Source organism: Xenopus tropicalis, chromosome 10 (genome assembly GCF_000004195.4).
Source record: "Xenopus tropicalis strain Nigerian chromosome 10, UCB_Xtro_10.0, whole genome shotgun sequence".
NCBI classification, from domain to species: Eukaryota; Metazoa; Chordata; class Amphibia; order Anura; family Pipidae; genus Xenopus; species Xenopus tropicalis.
In genome coordinates, this window is record NC_030686.2 from 13,267,583 (window position 1) to 13,273,582 (window position 6,000).

Below are 6,000 nucleotides of genomic sequence, written 5' to 3' on the forward strand. Positions count from 1 at the left end.
TGCAACTAAACTGGTAAAGGGGATGGAAGATTTAAACTATGAGGTTAGACTGTCGAGGTTGGGGTTGTTTTCTCTGGAAAAGAGGCGCTTGCGAGGGGACATGATTACTCTGTACAAGTACATTAGAGGGGATTATAGGCAGATGGGGGATGTTCTTTTTTCCCATAAAAACAATCAGCGCACCAGAGGTCACCCCTATAGATTAGAGGAACAGAGCTTCCATTTGAAGCAGCGTAGGTGGTTTTTCACGGTGAGGGCAGTGAGGTTGGGGAATGCCCTTCCTAGTGATGGGGTAATGGCAGATTCTGTTAATGCCTATAAGAGGGGCCTGGATGAGTTTTTGAACAAGCAGAATATCCAAGGCTATTGTGATACTAATATCTACAGTTAGTATTACTGGTTGTATATATATAGTTTATGTATGTGAGTGTATAGATTGGTTAGTATAGGTTGTGTGCTGGGTTTACTCGGATGGGTTGAACTTGATGGACAATGGTCTTTTTTCAACCCTATGTAACTATGTAACTATGTAACTATTTAACCATTAAATAAACCCAATAGGGCTGTTCTGCCCCAATAAGGGGTAATTATATCTTAGTTGGGATCAAGTACAGGTACTGTTTTATTATTACAGAGAAAAGGGAATCATTTAACCATGAAATAAACCCAATAGGGCTGTTCTGCCCCAATAAGGGGTAATTATATCTTAGTTGGGATCAAGTACAGTTACTGTTTTATTATTACAGAGAAAAGGGAATCATTTAACCATGAAATAAACCCAATAGGGCTGTTCTGCCCCCAATAAGGGGTAATTATATCTTAGTTGGGATCAAGTACAGGTACTGTTTTATTATTACAGAGAAAAGGGAATCATTTAACCATGAAATAAACCCAATAGGGCTGTTCTGCCCCAATAAGGGGTAATTATATCTTAGTTGGGATCAAGTACAGGTACTGTTTTATTATTACAGAGAAAAGGGAATCATTTAACCATGAAATAAACCCAATAGGGCTGTTCTGCCCCCAATAAGGGGTAATTATATCTGAGTTGGGATCAAGTACAGATACTGTTTTATTATTACAGAGAAAAGGGAATCATATAACCATTAAATAAACCCAATAGGGCTGTTCTGCCCCCAATAAGGGGTAATTATATCTGAGTTGGGATCAAGTACAGGTACATAGCCAGCATTTTTGATTCCCTAAAATCTATCTATATGATTTTTATACAGAAAAGGAGGCACACTCATGTCCGTGCCGAGAAAAAACATAGAAAGCAGGATCATATATATCACAGGCTAGTTGCCTTTTAATGGAAAAAATGTATAATTATGCATGATTTTAAAAGCAATATCTAACTGGGGAAAAGATCCCAAAGCAGACAAATTATTCATAGTTTTGTTTATAACTGGCCTTTCGAAGAGCTCACGGATCTGAACTGATATGAAAAAATCTGATTACGTTTGAAAATATTCAATTCTCTTGGGTTGCTTATCCCTAGAATATTTAAGACGATAATGACATATTTAACTTCTTTTCATGCCTTTAGTCTACTTAGGTAGAAATCTTACTTGACTGTTATTAAGGCACTGTGCATCATCATTGATTGGAGTAATTTGTAGGGTTCCACTTGTGCACTGTTTAATTAGCTATGATTATTAGTAGAGTATCCAGCAGTCAATAGGTTCATGGGCCTTGTTTGCTGGCATTAGGTACAGGGTTCCCTTGTCCGACCCCCTGGGTTGGATATACCAAGCTTGCACGCAAAACAGATATAGTGTGCCTATCTACATCAATAGCAAGGAATTTTTCTTTTAATTATGGGTTTGTCCATGAATGCCTGACCTTCCCAAAATGATTGGTTTCCATTGAATCTGATACTCATACATATAACTGTCATAAGAATTCCTCTTTGTCTATTATTATTTCTATGCTGAAATATGCCACGGATATAATTGATAGCTTCCAGTCTTCTTCATGGGTTTTCAAGGTTGTATGTAGAGATATAGCGAACTGTTCGCCGGCAAACTAATTCGCGCGAACATCGGGTGTTCGGAAGTATTTGGGTTCGCTGCGTTTTTTTTTCCGCTGCGTTTTTTCTCGGCCCAAAAACGCCGCACAAGCCACACATGGCCTTTTTCAGCCTAGTACTGGTGTAAGCAAATCCCGTTTCCATGGTGCTAATAGTGCGAAATAGCAAAAAACGCCGCGTATTTCCGCTAGGTCTGCCAGCTGCCTTTGCGGTTTTACGCAACGCTGTGTCAACAAAGTATTTTTCAGAGAAATTTTTGCCCTTGATCCCCCTCCTGCATGTCACTGTCCAGGTCGTGGCACCCTTTCAACAACTTTAAAATCAGTTTTCTGGCCAGAAATGGCTTTTCTAGGTTTTAAAGTTCGCCTTCCCATTGAAGTCTATGGGGTTCGCAACGTTCGCAAACTTTTTTTTTTGAGGTTCGCTACATCCCTAGTTGTATGTGGTTTTTGTAGATGTATTTGTATGTATCGGTTAAATACTGGTTATACTTTGCTGCAGAGGATGATTAAAGGAGAACTAAAATCTAACTAACTAAAGAAGTAGGGCAGAAATAATGTACAACTGGCTCTGTACCAGCCCAAGGCAACCACAGCCCTTTAGCAGGGAAAATCTGTTGCTCCAAAGATGCCCCAGTACCCCCCATCTACTCACTGCACATACTCTGTGCTGCTGCCACTTACCTGAGTTTAGGGACCCACTCACATTATACTGTATATATGGAATATAAATGTTACAATATAACAATGAATATTAAAGGGGCACCAAACGCAACCGTAAAGCTGTCCCACTGCGCCCACGCTCTATAGAAGTTGATGAAAAACATAATTACACATGGAAACCAATTCACCAATAAGAATACTACTGACTGAAATCTTAATTAAAGATGCAAGAGAATTGACCAGTGAGAATGCTGATTCCCAGCATTGTGCCATGCATCTTGCCATTATCATATGTTGTCATTTTTTCCCCGTCATTATATGGCACAGGAATCAGACATGGGGATAAAGGGACAGACTTGTTCAGTGGGAAACTGTGCTTATTGCTCCCAACTCCAATTGCAGGAACAAACAACAGGGAGCCAGATTTACTCATATCAGCTGGGATTCTCATTGGAGGATTCTGGGATTTGTAGTCCAGCAACAGCTGAGTAAAGTTTGGTTGAGCAGCACTGTGCAGCAGGGTTTAGTGTCCCTTCAATTAAAGGAGAAGGAAAGGCTAGTAAAGAGTTAATGTCAAGCTGCAGGCATACCTTCAGTTGTCTCATTAGTGCCCTTAAGTCTCCCCATATTTCACCTGTTCAGAAGATCTGAAGCCAAACACGGAGAAAAAACGCTGAGCTGGGTAAAGAGGATTCCCATAATGCATTGCTCCTGCATTGACTATGTGACCAGGACACTTTAGGCGGCGCATGCGCATTGCTGTTTCCAGTGTTACAAGCAGGCGTGCTCCCCCTCCCCTTCCCAGAGGACACAGAATGAGGAGCGATCAGAAGCACAGAGCGAACATGCTAGCGCTGGGGGGAGCGGGGGGGGGGTTTGAGAGTGTGGCGCTGCAGGTTGGGGGGGTGAGGTCGTGGGGGGGGTGTTTTTTGGTTGTGCAGGGACAATGCTGGGGGAGCCAGGGGAAAATCCAACATGGCGCCCACCACAGAGTGCAAAGAGAGGGAAATTTGAAGGCACATTTTGGGACAAGGGAGGATTATTTAAAAAAAAAAAAAAAAATGGGCGATCTGCTACAGGCAAGGGGGCTCTACAATATATTCAGGGCTTTAGTAGAAGCCTTTCCTTGCTCTTTATTACAGATAATTACTACATTGGCAGCTCAGAAACCAGTGCAATTTGTATCAGAATTATATAATCAGCCTTGTACCATCTTCATTTTCTGCTCAGAGCGCACTGACCATATGAGTGTTGCAGACACTTACCAAGATGGGGGGCCCCCGTGACTAGAGATGTAGCGAACTGTTTGCCGGCGAACTAATTTGTGCGAACATCGGGTGTTTGCAAGTTCGCGAACTTTTCGCATATGTTCGCAATTTGGGTTCGCGTGGCGTTTTTCCGCTGCGTTTTTTCTCGGCCTAAAAACGCCGCGCAAGCCACACATGGCGTTTTTCAGCAAATCCAGTTTCCATGGTGGTAATAGCACGAAATAGCAAAAAACGCAGCGTATTTCCGCTAGGTCTGCCAGCTGCCTTTGCGATTTTACGCAACGCTGTGCCAACAACGTATTTTTCAGAGAAATTTTTGCCCTTGATCCCCCTCCTGCATGTCACTGCCCAGGTCGTGGCACCCTTTAAACAACTTTAAAATCAGTTTTCTGGCCAGAAGTGACTTTTCTAGGTTTTAAAGTTCGCCTTCCCATTGAAATCTATGGGGTTCACAAAGTTCGCGAATATTTGCGCTTTTTGGCGTAAGTTCGCGAACGCATTTGCAAACTTTTTTTTTGAGGTTCGCTACATCCCTACCCGTGACAAGCTTGAAGTCCTAGATCATTGCTGCTATTGAGATGCTGACTAAGGACTCTATATATCAAGGTGATAGTAGCAGCTACAGCAAACTGGCTTCTTCATGGAAGCTGGATAATTACACAGGTGCCATTTTCTGCGTTCTATAACCAACGCCATTCCCAGCACTGCTTGTGATTCTAAATCATGCGCAAAGGGCAAATTTCTATTCAGCTCCAAAGTGATAGACATTTTACAATTTCCATTCACCTTTAAATAATGAAATAGACCAAATAGTTGGCCTATTTGAGTGATTCATCTGACTCCTCATATGAGCTCTGATGAAATGGAACATAAAGTGAACAGTTTGCAGGGATAGAAAATGGACAACCTCTTCCAAACTAATAATTTCTCGATGGGGAGACAAACACTTTGGGGCCCATTTACTTACTCACGAACGGGCCGAATGCGTTCGATTTCCTTTTTTTTCGTAATGATCGGTATTTTGCGATTTTTTCGGAAAATTATCGCGACTTTTTCGTTACCAATACGATTTTTGCGGAAAAACGCGAGTTTTTCATAGCCATTCCGAAAGTTGCGATTTTTTCGTAGCGTTAAAACTTGCGCAAAAAGTTGCGATTTTTTCGTAGTGTTAAAACTTGCGCAAAACATCGCGCCTTTTAAGTTTTAACGCTACGAAAAAAGCGCAACTTTTCGCGCAAGTTTTAACGCTACGAAAAAATCGCAACTTTCGGAATGGCTACGAAAAACTCGCGTTTTTTCGCGCAAATCGTATTGGTAACGAAAAAGTCGCGATAATTTCCGAAAAGTCGTAAAGGCGCCGAAAAAATCGCAAAAAATACGAAAAAGTCGCAAAATGTTCGTTTTCCAATCGGAATTTTTCCAATTCGGTCGGAATTCGTGTCTTAGTAAATCAGCCCCTTTGTATCCCACCTGAGCAACTATTTACCCTCTGCCCGACCAAATACTCCTTCTCCCCATCACCCACACACTTTGTATCCCACCTGAGTAACTCTCTACCCTTTAATCCCACCAAATACTCCTTCTCCCCATCGCCCACACAATTTGTATCCCACCTGAGTAACTCTCTACCCTTTAATCCCACCAAATACTCCTTCTCCCCATCGCCCACACACTTTGTATCCCACCTGAGTAACTCTCTACCCTTTAATCCCACCAAATACTCCTTCTCCCCATCGCCCACACACTTTGTATCCCACCTGAGTAACTCTCTACCCTTTAATCCCACCAAATACTCCTTCTCCCCATCGCCCACACACTTTGTATCCCACCTGAGTAACTCTCTACCCTTTAATCCCACCAAATACTCCTTCTCCTCATCGCCCACACACTTTGTATCCCACCTGAGTAACTCTCTACCCTTTAATCCCACCAAATACTCCTTCTCCTCATCGCCCACACACTTTGTATCCCACCTGAGAAACTCTTTACCCTCTGCCCTGACCAAATACTCGTTCTCCCAAATTCCACACACTTTGTA